Below are 18,756 nucleotides of genomic sequence, written 5' to 3'. Positions count from 1 at the left end.
GTCATCATCTTGTTGGACCTGTCTGCTGCATTCGACACGGTGAACCTTCAGATCCTCCTTCGCACTCTCCAAGAACTTGGAGTTTCAGGCTCTGCACTTTCCCTCCTCAAGTCATACCTCAAAGACCGCACCTACAGGGTAACTCGGAGAGGGTCCGAGTCCGAGTCCGACCCTTGTCAATTAACTGCAGGGGTCCCTCAGGGCTCTGTTCTTGGTCCCCTCCTCTTCTCCCTGTACACAAACTCGCTCGGATCAGTCATTAGCCCGCATGGTTTTTCATACCACTGCTACGCTGACGACACCCAATTAATTCTGTCCTTCCCCGCTCAGAGACCCAGGTCGTCGCACGCATCTCTGCTTGTCTAGCGAACATCTCTCAGTGGATGTCTGCTCACCACCTCAAGCTCAACCTTGACAAGAATGAACTGCTTTTCCTTCCGGGAAAAGAGTGTCCCACTCTTGACCTAACAATCAACACTGGCACCTCTATTGTTTCCCTGACTCAGACTGCAAGGAATCTGGGTGTGACCCTAGATAAGAAACTGTCCTTCACTGCAAACATCGCTGCTACAACCCGCTGCTGCAGATACACGCTTTACAACATCAGGAAGATACGTCCCCAGCTGACCCAGAAAGCAACGCAGCTTCTGGCCCAGGCTCTTGTCATCTCACGCCTAGATTACTGCAACTCCCTCCTGGCTGGTCTACCTGCATGTGCCATCTGATCTCTGCAGTTCATCCAGAATGCAGCGGCTCGCCTGGTCGCCTGGTCTTCCGGTAACTGCTAGAATCCACTTCAAGACAATGGTACTTGCGTACCATGCTGCGAATGGATCTGGCCCTTCCTACATCCAGGACATGGTTAAACTGTACACCCCAGCACGTGCACTCCGCTCTGCATCAACCAAACAGCTCGCTGCGCCCGCACTGCGAGGGGGACCCAAGTTCCCATCAGCAAAAACACGTGGGTTTGCTATCCTGGCTCCAAAATGGTGGAATGAGCTCCCCATTGACATCAGGATATCTTCCGGCGCAGACTGAAAACTCATCTCTTTCGACTCCACTTCGAGCAATAGAATTATAAACAAAGCACTTATATACTAACAAAGCACTTATATACTAACAAAGGACTGGCTTATCTATAACCAGTTGAGTAGCACTTGAAATGTTTTTGCTCTATGAAACCTGATGTACTTATATGATTCTGTTTTCTTCAAGTTTGTATCTTGTTGGTCGAACGCACTTATTGTAAGTCGCTTTGGATGAAAGCATCAGCTAAATGCAATGTAATGTAATGTAACCCAGGGGTCTGCAACCTGCGGCTCCGGAGCCTCATGCGGCTCTTTAAGCCCTCTGCTCTGGCTCCCTTGAGCTTAGACAAAAATAAGCATGAAATAAAATACAAATATTTGTAGGACTATTTATATTTTGTTGCACCGTTGAAATTGTTTCGTATTTTGTATTTTGAGGTGATACTGTGACACATAAAAAATAAAAATAAAAGGTTTTAATTAGGTCAATTAAAATATGCATCACATCCTGCTATGGTCCCGCACCAGCGCCTTTTCCTGCAGGTGAATAACCTGACCCCTGGCTCGATGAGCGAACTATGGATAAATCAAAGAAAATAAAAGTATCGGAGGAACACAGGGTTTAATTCTGCGTGGTTAGAGTTATCTGCTTTCACAGCAAACAATGCTGGCTCACCGGGATGTTTGATATGTGGAGAGAAGTGGTCAAAGGTGCTGCAGCCTTTACGTATTGGAGGAAACACACGGGAGAGGAAGACAGCTGACGATCTTCAGTCATCATTCCATCATTTAACTCGTTTTAGGGTGCAGCTATATGTTTTATTTATTTCAAAGTGGGCCCATTTGAATTATATTCATTTTCTTTAAATGTGCAGAGGACTCCACAAGTGCTGTGTTGATTTATTTTAAAGTTGGCCTGTGTATTTTTTTTTTTATTCTCCTTATACGAGTTCTTTGTTTCTTATTAGAGGTAAACAGTTTTCTATAATGTAATAAATAATACATGTACTACAAAGACTGTAGTTTTCGTCTATGATATAACAATATATACAACGTTATAAAGACAACATCTTAGTGGCCAAAGTTTACAAATCAATGGATGGAATGAAACTGAAAGATAAGATAACAGCCAATCACCATCTGTGTATCTCAGGTTACTCATCTGCTGACATCACATTACATCCAGCTGACGCTTCTATGCAGAGCCATTAACTGAGTTCCTCTGCAGAGGCCAATCACACACTGTTGGTTATCTGTGGTTCAGTGTTGCCTGAGGACACTTTAACTGCAGGGTTGGGGATGGATCCACTGACCCTCCAATTGGTAAACAAACATGTAAGCTTTGAGCGAAAGCAGCCCTAAAAAAAGATAAAGTAATTGGACGACAGGAAAAAGATAAACAACAAAAATTGGAAACTCTTGATAGTTTGCTTGATGTTTAATCATCCGGCTCCTCCTCATCTTGTTCCTGTCACCTTCTGACTTCTTTAGCAATGTTGCAGTATTCTAAGGATGCACCAATGCCACTATTTTTCAGACGAAGTACAAGTACTTACATGTGAGTACTTGCCGATACCGAGTACCAATATGAGTACTTGAATCAATATAATTTGACTCTTCACCCTTCCTCAATTTAGCAGAGCTTATTAAACTGCTTAGTTGATTCCGATTGGTCAATTTGGAAATGTCAGGGGTTATTTATACTATTGATCACACCACTGCTAAGCATAATGCGGTTATTGGAGCAAATTTGCGATTACAAGTACGAGAACATGAGGACAGTATCGGACCGATACCTGATACTAATATCAGTATTGGTTCATCCCTACCGTATTCCTAGATCTCAGCTCTCAACCTACTGTATTTTACTCAAAGACCCAAGTTTGATAGAAAACAAAACTCCCCCCCCAAGGCTCAAGGTGCAGACTAACATTAGCCATAAGGAATTGCGGCGTAAAGTAACGCAGCGTAAACCAAAGATGAAATGCAACATGGTATTTCCCTTTAACATTATCAGTTAATGTTAGCGCTGGTCAACCTCACACTGTCAACTCTAAAACTCGATGTCTTGTTTTTAACATTTCAAAAACATTAACCTGTATGAGCGTCTAATAACAGCAGCACTAAGTGCTCTTTCGCACAAAGAAATATGATCCCTTCATTGTTTAGCAGATCAGCAGGTGCACGAGGTTGATTAAATGATGGGTAGGCAACTGCTTCAGTATTACATAAAAGCCTTTGTTACATCACAGCAATCTGTCAGGGTGAGTTGACGAGAGAATCATGGTATTGCATTTTATTAGAGTGGGTGTGCTGAAAGCCCTTCAGAATAGTTCCAATAGCAGGTAATGCTGTGGGAAAAAGACAATTTATATTCCTCATGTGTGCATTGACAGTCACAGTGCATGTACATGTCTGTATGTGACAGGTAAAAAAGGGGACTTCTCAATTATATTGTGGGCTCATGAAAGGCAAGGCTGTAATAACAAATAAATAATAGGATATGACCCCAAAGGAGGTGATTTATGGTTTAATGGCAACATTTATAAATCCTAAGGCTGGTGTCACACTGTGCCGAAATTGACACCAGATGGACACACGAATATGGAATTGTGAATTTCGCACGAAAATGGCCCCGAACTTGGTCAACAGCCAAGCAACAGCCGAAGCAAGTACGATGCCTACCGAAGGCCACACGATGGCACCCGAACCACACACTCCCGTCATGTTGTTTCCATAGCAACAACAACTTCCTGTCAACAGCGTAAACTCACCTTCAAAATAAAAGCATCTAAATAAAACAGGAAGTTAACCTAAATTACATTTAAGACATACAACTGCAACGAAAGTAACACAAACAATGTAATATCCTTTTCAGTTTCACAGACACAAATTGTACTATAATACGATGGCTACACGACGGCATTGCGAGGGCTTCACGTAGTCGTGTTGCCTTCCTAAGACAATCGGGCAGCTTCTTGTTTCCTTCGTATTGTCTTCGTGAGGCGAAAAATGCCCGATGGCAGCGATGATCTCACGAAGTAAAGACGAAGATGACACGATTTGACAAGATGCCCTCACGATGGCCTTACGAAGGGCAAAATGGACAATTCAATACGAAAACGAACCTTCACATGGTTTTTTCGGCAATTTTTTGGCATGCCAAAGATTTTGCCACCGCTCACAAAGTTGCTGCCGGAGCCTGAGAAACTCCACCGGCGGTCATACGATGGCTTAAGATGCCCTCACGAATGGCCCGATGTTGTTACGATCAGAGCCGAATTTGAACATTTCCTTTATCGTGTGTCCATCTGGTGTCAATTTCGGGACAGTGTGACGCGGGCTTAAGCCTCTGTAACAGTTTCAAAACTGTTTTTTTACCAAACAGCAAGAGACGTGGCTAAAGCTGCAGTGTTTGGCCGACTAATATAGTCCTCTCAACTTCCCTCTCAAAATACAAAGACCCAATTCTCCCACAAAACATAAAGCACTCGCTTGTTCACGTGTTGCAGTGCATGATTGAGCAAGCCAAGTCAAAATGAAACGCCAACTAAACCAAATTGTATTTTTGCTCAGAAATCAAGCTCTTCTATGTGCTTATATACATATACATTTTTTTTCCTTAATTTGGTAACAAAATATGAGAAATTTCCTGCTATTTTATTGGTACACCAGTGTTGAAATACATTACGTTGATGTTTAGTTGGTAAATGTAGTGCTGATGTTAGAACAAAAAAATTAGAAAGCTAAGCTAACTAGCGTCCACTCTCTGAGTGCAATACACTTGTGTGCTATAAAGGGACCAGCAGCTAACTGTATATTGGATATGGTTAATAGTTAATGCTGTGTGGACTTGTTTGGGGAGCATCTTACTGTGTAGCTACAGTAACACAGGAGTCCACATTGCATTTCCTGTGGCTCTCAGGTGACCACCTTAAAGCCTCAAGGCTCAAATGCTTGTCAGATGGTGTAATAGCTTTTTGAAACACTCCATCCCCCTACACACCTTTCTGAGGTCGGATTAGGGGGTGTGTACCTCCCCGAGGTCAGACATTAAGAGGGGTTTAAACTTCTCTAGATCTGTTTTCAGTCTTTAGACATCATTCTGTGTCCCAAAGTCGGTTGTTTTTGTTAGATTGCCAAAATAATGTCTGTTTTTAAGAGAGCTGATGAGATTTTTATGTTTTGTTCTATGACATAAAATATGTCAGTAAATAACCCCACTGGTGAATGTCTAAAGCTTATAAGTGTCATAAAATTGGTGGCTGCTAACAAGTGTCTAAATGAGACTACTAAACGCCATCACGCCCAACTTCAGCGACCTTTAGCTTCGCGGTGGTGACATGAAGTCAGGTGACCGTGATGAAGTTTGCTTCGACGTTAACTTTTAACTTTCTGGACAAAACATTAAGTATCATATGTCCTATTTGTGACAATATACTGACATTTTATAAAAAAATCTCATTGCTATTGTCGAGGGAGCTCTTGGATGCTAACTTGGGTCGAACTACAAAAATACATCATCACTGAATCACTCTATGATGGTCAGTTTTCCGCAAACAAGGCCATTCAAAACAGCTAAAACATTTCTAATTTCTGAAGAGCTCAGATATTTCACAATGGTGGTGTTTCTTCTTTTGCCAACCCTACTAACTCCCACTCTCCTTACCAAAATAAGATTTCTGGTACCCATGGATGATGTCATTGACTCTACATTAGGGGTGTAACGGTTCACAGAAGTCACGGTTCGGTTCATACCTCGGTTTGGGGGTCTCGGTTTGGTACGGGTTCGGTACAACAAGGAAAAGCAAAAAAAAGTCCCAAATGCATAATTTTTTTTTGCTGTTATTTATTTGTAACAGTAGTGCAAGTTTTGGTATGAAAATAAGGAACTCTAACATTTGGAATCATTAACTGTATTACAGTTAAAAACAAACCACAAACAGTAACACACACACTCAGATGGCCAAATTATTTATAATGGCTGTCAAACAAAAAGGTTAAATAAGCTGTACAACTAAAAAGAATGTCTTGAAAATATTAAAATAAATAATAAGAAAGTGTTTCAATCACAATCAATAAAAGGCAATACAGAACTGTATAACATCTCCTGATGTCAAAATATAAAATAAATACAATGATAAATATATAACAAAATAAAATCTGTAACTTTTAGGAGCAATGTCTAACATGTGTACTTGTACTCAAACTTTACTCTATTTTCAAGTTTTTCTTCAAAAAGATGTTTGTCTACGTTGTCAGTAGTGAGGGCAGATCTGTTGGCGATATGTCACCTGCCGTCGAGAAAACCCTCTCGCTGGGGACTGAGACTGACCCGGATGTGATTGAGCATGTTTGACGTGTTACCACTAGCATACCGCACCGCTGTCGAACAACACCGACACACCGTCCTCGTCCGATCCACAACTCGCACCCCATCATTGTTGTAGTCCACAGGGAACCCGAAATGTTCACACACACCTGATTTAAAAGAAGCAGGTGGGTCTTCTAGCTCCTGTGTGTTATGTGAACTCGCCATAGCTACCAACTGTTCTTCTTCATGTATTGTGTTCGTTTTGTTGTGTTTTGTTCTTGTTCTTCATTTGTTATTTATGGGCGGCTGGCTTTTAGGCGCAATGCCGCCCCCTGGATTATAAATAGTGTAATACTGCCCTGAGTGACAGACTTTTTTCCCACTCGTAAAAAAAGGCGTATTCGCCGTGTGACTGCATGTGCTGAACCGTGACGTCCGAACCGCGACGGTACGGGACGAATACGGATACCGTTACACCCCTACTCTACATCCATGTTTTTCTACAGCCTATGATACAAGGCAAAGAAAATAAAGTGTCATTTTATCATCAGAAGGATGATAAATATGATGTGTTTGCTTAAACTGAGGGTAGAGTTCTATTTGACTGCACACAGCACACTTAACAGACAAAACAAAGTGGTAATGATCCCTCACATGAAATCACAGAGACTGCCTTTGAGAAAGCTCTTTTCTGAATATTTACCTGACTGAAAAGAGAGTTCAACACAACACACACTATGATGTCATCCTGCATCAAACATCACCACATTCCAGCAGATTACGCAAAGCAGCAGCAGCTTCTAAAAGGGTACAATTTCACTGATAAGCCTTACCTGAGGAACATTAAATAAATGAGTACTTAACAGGATCTTCAAGGTAAACTGAGCATTACTTGTGCACTTTTGAACTGCTGCCTTTTGAAAGAATAAGAGAAAACATGAAGGCGTGAAAGTTTTCTGACTGCTAGGGGAAACAAGGTGAAACATCCGGAGAGAGAGAAACCGTTGAATCGGTTCAATATTGAAAAGCAATCCCTGGTGGGTGTGTGTTTTTCTGTACAGCTTATAGCTGCGCAGTGAAGGCCCCCGGGGTTCGCAGGGCAACCTGAGAGCATCGTCTCTTAGAAACACTGCGTGGTGAGGCAAATGGGTCTCTGAAACTTTACCGTTAACCCTTTGAAGGCAGTTCTGCTTCAGCATAAAGTCATGGTGCGTTCCAGTTGTACTAGGAAGTGGGAATATCTAACTGGAACGCCCCCTGAGGTCGGACTTCCTACTTGAAATTTGGAGATACCTCGCCATACCCGAGATCATCATACATGTGCTAATGGGATCTCCGCATATGAACATTAAGATAACATTTGATAATATAACATTGTTACGGCTGCTGCCTTTCTGGTCGTCTTATATGTAAATGAGCTGTGCGGGTGCCCTGACGTCATTGGCTGCCATCTCCTGGTCCGCCTCCCGAAGATTGTGATTGGAGCACGCCGGGCCCCACGCACTCCAATCACAGCACACAGCCGGCACGCACCTGCTGGAGACGACTACAAAGCCAGTGGACTGTGATCACTCTGGAGGCTCTATTGAGTGAACAGACGCCTCTCGCTACTTGCTCTTCGTTCAGTGGTTAACTTGTGTGGTCTGTGTTTGGTATTGTTGATATGATTAGATGTGACTAGAGCAGGGGTAGCCAACGCGGTGCCCGCGGGCACTAAGTCGTTGGTCGCCTGCGTGCATGTTCCATGTCATCATGGAGCTCCGTCTAAAAAAAATTATTGAATACATTTTTATTTTAAAATGACAATATTGAATATAACATTAAATTTAAAAGCACACATTTGTATATGTAAGTGAAATGGAGATTTGGTGCGTGAAATTGAACTCTGACCCCAGATAGGTTGAGAGTTGAACTCCACGCACCAAATCTCCGTTCCACCTTTAGCTGAGACAAGCTAGCGTGAGCAGCTACGATGGTGCGCTAGCTGCGGCTTTTACCCTAAACATGGCAGAGAAGCGAAAGAAAAAGTACTGTTTTCAAGACGTTTGGGAGGAAGAATTATTTTTTACTACAGTGAAAGAAAAGTGTGTATGTCTCATTTGCGGTGCGACTGTGGCGATCGCAAAGCGGCACAATGTGGAGAGACACTTTGATACGTGTCACAAAAGCTACAATGCTAACTACCCACCTGGCAGCGCACTACGGGCAGAAAAAGCCCGTGAGTTAAAGGCAGCTTTGGGGAAGCAGCAGTCTTTTTTCACGAGGCCGGTGAAAAAGACACAAAAAGCAACGGAAGCCTCATTTCGAGCTGCTCATTTTGTGGTAAAGAACAAGAAAGCCTTTTCGGACGGAGAGGTCTTGAAAGGTGCAATGATGGTTATTGCAAACACTGTGTTCAGTGACGAGAAGAATGGTTCCGATGTCATCTCCACTCTCTCCGATGTCCAGCTGGGGGCAAGTACGATCGTTAGAAGAGTGTCGGCTATGTGCGGGAACTTGACAGAGCAGCTGGACCGGGATCTGGCTACGTGCCGGTGGTTTAGCGTCCAGTGCGACGAGTCCGTGGACAGAAGCAGTTCAGCACAGCTGATGATGTTTATCCGAATGGTGTTTGATGATTTCTCCACAAAAGAAGAACTCTTGACACTACTGCCCCTGAAGACAACAACGAGGGGAGTTGACGTTTACACCGCGGTCAAGAGCTTCTTCGTGGAGAAGAAGGTACCATTAGAAAAGCTGGTGTCTGTGACTACAGACGGGGCTCCCGCAATGACGGGCCGACATGCAGGCTTCATTGCGCAATGCAAAGGTGACTCAGACTTCCCAACATTTCTACATTACCACTGCATCATTCACCAGCAGGCATTGTGTGCAAAAGTGACCCGCTTTAATCATGTGATGACCCCTGTCGTGAAAATCATAAACAGCATCCCTCCAAAGCCAAACAACACAGGACGTTCAAAGTGCTGTTGGAGGAGCTGTCAGCTGAATATGGTGACTGCTAGGGGAACACAGAAATCCGATGGCTCAGCAGGGGAAGAGTATTGCAGCGTTTTTTGTCACTTTTGGGTGAAATCAAAGTATTCTTGCAATCCAAAGGGGAAGACACCTCACTGCTTGAGGACACTGAGTGGATACTTGACCTTGCATTGTTAACAGACATCACTGGGAAACTGAACCTTTTGAACTGTGAACTGTGAACTGCAAGGCAAAGGCAAGACTGTTGCTGACATGATAAGTGCTGTAAATGCATTTAAAGCTATGATGAGCATAATAATTCTCTGTGCATTTACAGGGAAAGAAAGTGTTGCACTTTCCCTCTGTGCAGTCAGTGCTGCATGACAATGCTTCTGCATCTGGGGCTTTCGACAAAGCTGCAGAAAAGTACTCTCAAGTCATAAACAGACTTGGTCAAGAGTTTGAAAACAGGTTTTGTGACTTTGGTCAACTTGAGCCATGCGTGTCATTCATTTCAAATCCTTTCATGCAAGTGGACCTGACATGCATTGCTGAGCAACTAAGTGCAACCTTCAACGTGGATGCTGGACAGGTGGAGATTGAAATCCTAACGTTGCAAAATGACCTCCACCTCAAAGCCCATCAGGATGCAGCAAACTGTTGGTGCCTTGTGGACACAGAAAAGTACAAAGGTGTATGCACAGCAGCTATGAAAGATGCCTGCCTTTTTGGTTCAACCTATCTTTGTGAGTCAGCCTTTTCAGACATGAACTTCATCAAGAACAAACACAGAACACGCCTTACTGATGCAAATCTACAAGGTTTACTCAGAGTTGTAGTGTCAAATTATACCCCAGATTACAGTACACTAGTGGACAGCATGCAATGCCTAATGACTTCCCACTAATAGAAGGCAAAGAAAGAGACAACATATGTTTTCAGTGAAACACCATGCCAACGGTAAACTCAAATGTTGTCAAATGTGGAAAATAATTTGATCAAAAAGTGTAAAAAAATTGCTATTTTGTTAACAATTCTACAGATTTAGTGATTAATAAAAATATGATCTGATTGAGTTGATGTTCTTTTTTTAAACTTTACATAATAATATTATATGATTATAATAAATAAATAATATTTTATGTTTAAATATATCTGTTTCCTACCATGGTAAATTATTGTGAAGAATAATTAACATTAACATGTGATCAGACAGTCCTTCACATACAGTAAATTAATATGGATTCTGATTATTATTAATAATAATATTATCATTAAAGGTGAACCGTGCAATTATGTTATTCAGGAAGTTTGTATCAAACAAGTAGCCCTTCGTGTTACTCAGTACCCTTGAAGTAGCCCTCGGTGACAAAAAGGTTGGTGACCCCTGGACTAGAGTATCTTAGCCTCTACGTTGACTGTAGTTGTTTAGTTTAGCTGTGTTTTATTACAGCCTCCTTTTCTTTAGTTTGTACCACTGCAATAGTGAGGGTTCTTTTGTTTAGTTATGTATATACCTTTGTATTTAAGTAGGCTCACTTTTTAGAGTCCTCCCTTTGTTTGGTTTCCCATTTAAACTTGCGCCCTTGTGGCCACCTTTGTTTGTTATTTAAACCGGTGTTTTTGTGGCCTTTTGTTTGTCTCAGGCTGCTTGCCTGCCATTTTGTTGTCCTGCTATACAATAAAACTGTTCATAATTATTACCAATTCCAACTGGTGTATGTTGCTTTCCTCTTCCCCTAGTCGGGACATAACAAACATGTTTAGCTCTTCTGTATTATTTATGTCACATTAAATTAACTGTAAATATGGTACTGTTCATCTTCTATCTGCGGATATAATGCTACGATGTTTGTATTCACAAAATACAAAATAAAGTGTAGTTATTAACCGTTATTGCTAACAATGGCTAACCCAAGGATGCTAAAGCTATGAACAAGTCAAACAACTTTCCTGCGGGCGTCCATCTTTTTCCACTTGTGCTACTGGACCACAGTCAACTCGCATGTGACATCACTCCCAGTTCCAATGTACAGTATATGGAACACAGCATTAGTATACTGTTTCTCTGAGCCAGCAGTGAAACCACCTGCATCTCATAAAAAGCCAGCCTTCCACCCCAATCACACACAGGAGAGTAAGAGTGGGTTAACAGGATTACATCACCCACCAGTGGATCTTTATCCCACAATACAACCACTGACCTTTTAAAAAGTCCCACGGTATTTTAAGACGGGAAACGCATCGCTTTGTAAAAGGGGCACTGTTCAGGCTTGTTGAGCACCAAAGGAGAAGCTTGGTAAAGACAGTGTGTGTGTGGGGGGGGGGGGGGGGGCAAAGCTGCTCTAGGCAAAAGGAATGCCAGAAAACACTTTAACAGTTAGACAACAACAGCAATAAACATGACTAACTCAAGCGGGAGCAGGTCGTATCAGCTGTGGCTAATAGCGGTCATTTTCTGTGACTTGATGACAAATGTTACTTGGTTGTTGTCAGGCTTGTGTTTTTACATCAGCAAAAACACATTTGAGAGTAAAGAGACTCCACCAATCACAATGCTTTTGTAGTTCTAACATCGTCTTTTCAAATAAAACATCACTTTTCATGTAATTTTTGCTGATTTTTTAAAGACCTCCATAGACTAGTGCTAATGGAGCCTCCCAGCAGCGAAACTGTGGCGTGCTTAGACTGTAGGTGCGCCGCATTTGCGCTTCAGATGAGGCTCCCTCCGCAAAATGAAGAACCCTCCGCAAGATGAGGCCCCCTCCGCAAGATGAGGCCCCCTCCGCAAGATGCGTGATTGGCCTGTAGGGAGGGGCGGCCCTAAACATTGGTGTTTTAACTAATGAATTTATAACCTGTGCACTGGGCAGCTGTTACTATTAGATACATATGCAAACGGTATTTTTATTGGCCCCTAACCAAATGTAAAGGGCTGTGATTAACTTGACTAAGGGCAACCATCATGTATGCATAATCTGGGAAATGCTTCTAGGTAGATATATTTTTCACTGAGAACTGTACAATCTCAACTAAAGCTTGAGATCCCCTCCATTGTTCCCTGTTAATAGCTTAAAGGTTAGGTGTGGTTGTTCTCCCTTCTGGGGTGTTAGCTAACACCTTACATTAGTAAACAGGATTAAGTGCTCTTTGTTTTGGATCTTCTCCAGCTTTGTTGAGCTCTCAGTGATGTTGAAAGATAATTCAGGTGTATGTGAATACTTGATATTCTGTGTCCTGATCAGTGAATTAGGACATAACTCAAATACAGACACTGCACCAGTGTTTCCGCCAGACCAGGGCCGAGAGAGCGGTTGGGGGTGACGTCACGTAACTTGAATTTTGAATTGCGCCGTCCCTTATACTATCTCTTTACGTCTTCCTGCCGACAGGGACACCCCTCCTGGCATGGTCCTTGGAAGATGCGTCACAGGAACGCGCTTTGCTGGAGGCGAAAAGAATCCCACCAGAGTCCTTTGCCCTTCCAACAGAGGGATGTCCTTGTCCTTTTTCCTTTTGGTCATTTCAAGCGATAAAAACTCTCGATCTTCTCTCAAATTATGAATTTTTTTGGATGCCCTCGGCTCGAGTTCAGGGAGTTCCGAGCTGAATAAAAGCGTCAAATGACGGCAAGAAGAAACGTTGACTTTAATGAAACTTATTATATCAACAAATTACACATAACTGTGTTAGGTTAGTTAAAAGCCATAATATTAAGTTGAAACTATTATTTTTTATTTCAACTTAATAGTATTGCTTTCAACTAACCTGATACAATTATGTCTAATTTGTTGAAATAATATATTTAATTAAAGTTAACGCTTTTCAGTGTGTGTAGCTCATATATATATATATATATATATATATATATATATATATATATATATCCTTTATTTAACCAGGTAAAAGACTCATTGAGATTAAAATCTCTTTTCCAAGAGCGACCTGGCCAAGAAGGGCATATAAAAACAGGTTAGAGCTTCAGTTGTTAGATTGACAACTCTGCTCCCTGCTTTACATTACTTTAGAGCCAGTACACCTGAAGAATACTGAATCAGCCTCTGTTTCTCTCTTCTACATTTTGTCTTTCAACTAATTCAGAAAAGTCTTGTTCAGGAATGTGTCAGTGAGCTCATTAAAACCAATCCAAACACTGCAGGGAGGAGGCAAACCACTAGGTAAGATCATGTTTTTTGAAGCAAAGAAAATACTTTATGATAAGGAAACCTTGAACAGAGTCTCTGTAGCAGTCCCTCCAAGGCCTTACTGCTGTGTGATCTTTCATCACCTCCTCCACAGAAACCAGGTGCTTATTCATAATGTGCTGATTCATCATGGCCTGTCAGCCATGGTCAGCCCACACTGCCACACACCTCCACCGAGACAGAGCTTATACCTTACTCCTACTTCCACTTCATACTGCTGTAAAACAAAGGATGGTAAACAATCAGAATATAGTGTAAGAAGTTTAAAGTCTTGAAAAACAGTAAAGGTTTTAAAATGTTCAATGTGTTTTTGCTGAAATTGGAGCTATTGGTTTTTATTCATTTAACCCTGTGTTCCAAAATCATAAAGTGGCCTGAAATACATTCAAGTCAGCTGGAAACGCTAATGATTGACAGCTAAAGCTATAAGCTAGTTTATAAAGGGATACATGTGCCTTGTGCATTGCTAACTGATTTGTTTGGATGTACAACAAAAAAACGCGTTATTGTCTTTTGAAAAATCACACACAACAGTACTACAGCTGGGATTTTATCAAAGTGTATTAGAGAAATTAAGAAATGTATTATGGATTCTTCATGAAACAGATACAGAATTAGAATTATCTGATGGTATCTTTGCAAGGAATGTGTTTGGGTTGTCACTTTGTTACTATTGGTTATTGTGGGCATGTGTGTGTGTGTGTGTGTGTGTGTGTGTGTGTGTGTGTGTGTGTGTGTGTGTGTGTGTGTGTGTGTGTAATCAAAATCACCTGCACCTGTTAATCATTTGTTATGTTTGTTACAGAGAGGCGGAACAGTAGGGAGTCTTCATTTATGTCAACTTAATGCAATTTCTAACTTTTTATTTTTGGTTTCGTTATAACACAGCATCATATACGGAATGAAATTTGACCACAATTTGCATTATGCACAATACATGGAAAGTATGCAACTGAGGACACACACACTTTATTAGCTCTCTCAGCAGCTACAGTGTTAAATCTCCCTTATTATACTCTTTTTCACCAACCTATTATAGGTCTCAGATATATACAGAAAATATCTCTGAAGTGTTTGACTCGAAATACAGATCATTGCAGCATCCCATAAACCCCTCTGTTTCAGCCCTGTTGCAAAAGTGCTGGTTCTGTGTCTGTAGCTTTAAATACTAATGAGCTGCTGCTGGCCACGCTCCTCTGAGAGATGATTGGTTTAACAAAACACAAAGTTGCGTTGAGATTCAGGTGATAAGGTGGGTGGGGGGTTACCTTGGTTGGTTATTGGCTAATGGTTACACAAGCCAAAAAAATCGTTATGACAACATAAAGTGACCAAATCTGATCAGCTCATTTTCATGGATCAGGACAAAAAGAGAAGGAATCTTTATTCCTGAAACTTTTTGAATCTCTTAACACATAGGGGACACATATTTATGTATACAAGACCTGAAAATTGATTTTGCATAATAGGAGACCTCTAATGATGATAGTTGCTACAACACAAGGTGTTGGACTAATTATTTTGACCTAAGGATATTTCTAATGATTTAATGATTAGCAGAGTGATGGGAACCAATGGGGAACCACTCCTGCATTATTATATTTTGTAAATCTGGTGATTATCTAGCCTTATAGTTTCAAATGAGTTGAGATTAAAACTCCATCTGTGGGGAAGTGACTGTGAGTCAGTAGACTGTTGTGAATGGTGACCGCCTGACTGATGAGGGAATCACTCTTTCAGAATGAATGGATACAGTGAATGGAATGAAAGAGAAGATGATTACAGAAAAAGAGACATCCTGACAATGATGCAGGAGTGTACTGTAGCTTCCAGGCACAGCAACAAACAGAAACGTGTCATCATGAAAGGACAATGAACCAGACCGTATTTGACCTGCCACTGAGGGTTTCCCAATTCCACCCTGTGATTACAGGAGTCCATGGAGCTCTGCTGCTGTTTGGACCTCAACCTGTGGAGGCCATGTAATTAGTCTCAAAGGGAGACAGACTTCTGTGTCTCTCTACCAAAACACCAACAGAGGAGCTGCAGCTACTTTGTCTAGGCAAATGAAGAGTATTATGTAAAGTCTGGAACACAAACACCTGCACAGACTGCTGCAGGACTTTACATGAAATCCTCTGAATTCTTCTGTGTACGTCTGTGTGTGCCGCTTTGTAGCAACTGAGCCGATAATAACACCTGTAAACTTTTCTGAACACATTTTTCTTTTTGGTGATAAGTGTTAAAGACCAAATCTACACCAGGGCATCTTCAGAACGCACTGCTTAACATGTTAAGCCCCAAGCCTGTTTTTCAGGTCTCAGGCTTGAAAATGACATTCCCAGAACAATTGACTATATCTTCCCTTCTAAAAGGGTTAAATGAATAATCTTTCTTCTCAAAGCAATGATAAACCTGTGAGTTGGATGTAGAAAAGTCAGAATCAATATTAAAACTAGGTTTATTGCTAATGGATTATCAGAAATCATTTCAAAGTGACACAGACACATTGGATTAACCTTCAGCAGTGTTTTTATCGTTTTAATGCCATTGAAGACAACTTTCGATCATGTTGCGAGTTCGGATCAGTTAGTAATGATACTAATACCTGTAGAATCTGTGAAATCTCAGCTTGCTAATCGATATCTTGTTTGTGCAGATACGATAAGTAATAAGGGTATTTATATGTGAGTTCTGTGCTAAGTGTGTTAGCATCTTTTCGCTCAGGGCTAATTCAGAGCCTTTGTTATTACCCTTGTGTTTCGTTTTGCAAAAAATTGTTAATATTGTCTGATAGCTGAGTATCTTCCCGTTAAGTGGGTATGACACATTAATAGGTTTTTAAATGTTAAGAAGCCCTCAGACGCTGTTTCTTGCAGATGTTGCGATTTTTGGGGCAATGGGGCTTAACAGGTTCAAGGACATTCTGCTGGTGTTGGGTTAAGTCTGTTGCTCGTTCAGGGAACACTATTTGAAAGGGAACGGACACAAAAAAAGTAACATATTTGTCATCCTGATGATTATAACCAGGGATTCCCAAATAAATACATTCTGTGTTACTGTCGGGCAGACTTAAAGAGAAACATATGGGATGGTTTCTGTGGAACCCTCTGCATGATGATTCTGGGATTTTTTTCCCAGCTCCAGGTTATGATTACTGTACTCTTTCTGAACTCCTGAAAAAAAGTTTCATTTATTGGTACGCCAGTACAGTGTGTGTTAACCGGGAGAGCTACTGCAGTTCAGGGTCAGAAGAGCAATTTTGGTTTGTTGCAAGCCGTGTTACTTAATATCGGGTGCAGTAATGAGTCTTCAAACCTAGAAGGGAGCTAGCAGTTTACCACTTCCTGTTCGCTTGTCCTAAAATCTCAGTTTCTTGACTGTGATGTGATTTGTATAGCCTAAAGTTAGCTTTTTACCTGCATTTACTATTCATAAAATTGGTGTTAATATGTGGAGATTATCCTGCTGAACAAAACTTGTAAGTATCATAAGCGTGTGTTTGCCAAAGAGCTTATTTTCTGCAATATACCCAAATCCAAGGAAAAAATCCCATTGCTTTTTAGTCAAGGGACTTCTTGCGATGCTATCTTCTGGGAGAGCCTATAGAAATAAGATTTCTTATAAAGTATTTCAAATCATCTCATGAATAACGCCAAATAAAAACTAAAAGCAAATAATCAAGCAAGCCTTCGTCGAAACTCCTGTAGGAAAGAATTGTAGGTTGTCTGGCTCATAACATTTTAATCAAGCCGTTTTAATTCTGTTCTGCAGAGGCATCAATGACAGCGCTGGTGCTGACTCATCATTTCAGCATATTCTTAATACACTATAAATTATGCTACGGTATTTATGATTTTCACAGGACATTATGAAGATAGAGATTTAAATGTGTCGGATTATTTGACTGTAGTCATGGTCTGGTAGATACCTGCTAACGGAAACACTTGAGGAGCTTCATTACTCATTACACACTGACTACAGCCACAGAACGTGATCCAGCATCGTCTTTGAAAGCAAAATGCTACATCATTTGTAGCACTGCAGTATCTTGTCGTGTGTAACATGTGCCGCCTCGTCAAGAATTCTGCTCTCACTCAGGTAATATCAGCCCGAGGGTGAGAGCAGAGAAAGCTTATTTGCTGTGGATCAAGTGGACACATGAGACAGTTTATAAAAGCTTTGGTAGGAGGAAATTCAAAAACAATGAGGGGATGAAGTGAAGAGAAGAAGCCTTTGTTGTCCCCTTCTCCGACCTCCAGGGAGCTCAGCAGTGTGGAGGCTGAGGACTGATGGAGGTAGGGGGACTGGGCATGGGTTCAGGAACGCCACTCTGAGCAGATGGGAGAAAACTCTGTTTGCATTGTCTGAACTTTCCCTGACGCTCAGCAGCTCCCTGTCCAGCACAGATCTCAGGAGGAAGCCTTTACATTACATGTCATTATTCTGACGCCTGTATCCAATGAGCCTACAGACACTACAACAGAATGGCACAGTAATGAGTCCTAAATCCCAGAAATAAGTCAGCCTCTTTGCCACTTCTGGTTCCCTGTTCTCTAAGTCAACGTTTATTTTAAATATTTTTGTGATAAGACGCCTGAAATAAGATCTGTGGTTACACAAGCTAAAGAGTTTTTGCTCTACGACACAAAATACGTGAGTTAATACTGTCCGAAGCTTTTATGTGTCATAAAAACGGTGGTTGCTAACCTTTAGCTCAGCGGTGTTGCTGCGCAGTTATGCGACCAGGATGTAGTTTCTTAATAACTTGACGTTAGCTTTTTATTTTTGGTGATTGCATTTACGCTTCAAAAATCATTAAGTGGTGTTAATAGGTGGAGATCATCCTGCTGAGCAAGATGTGTGAGAATCATTAACGTGTGTTTGCCACTGAGATTATTTCTGTAAAATACCAAAATCCAATGGAAAAATCCCATTGGCTTTTTGTTGAGGCAGCCATGTGATACTAACTTCTGGGACAGTCTAGAAAAATACATCATCACTGCACCCTCTCTACCGTGACATGACGGAGTTTGGGGTTAAGGATACTCTGACATGTTGATACCTCTGATAACTAGCAGCCTTTACACATGTTTCTTCCTCCTTTTTTATCTTTCTTTTTATAAATACAATTTCCAGGAACGTATGAAACATTTGATTTTCTCGTAGAGGATTGATGTCGAGCCAGGAGAAAACATGAAAACCAGATAAGAAGTGGTATTTTTGAAGACAGCTGAAGATAACCCAT

Source organism: Gymnodraco acuticeps, unplaced genomic scaffold (assembly GCF_902827175.1).
Source record: "Gymnodraco acuticeps unplaced genomic scaffold, fGymAcu1.1, whole genome shotgun sequence".
Lineage (NCBI taxonomy): Eukaryota > Metazoa > Chordata > Actinopteri > Perciformes > Bathydraconidae > Gymnodraco > Gymnodraco acuticeps.
The sequence above is the reverse complement of the archived record's forward strand: the minus strand, read 5'-3'. Positions refer to the sequence as shown.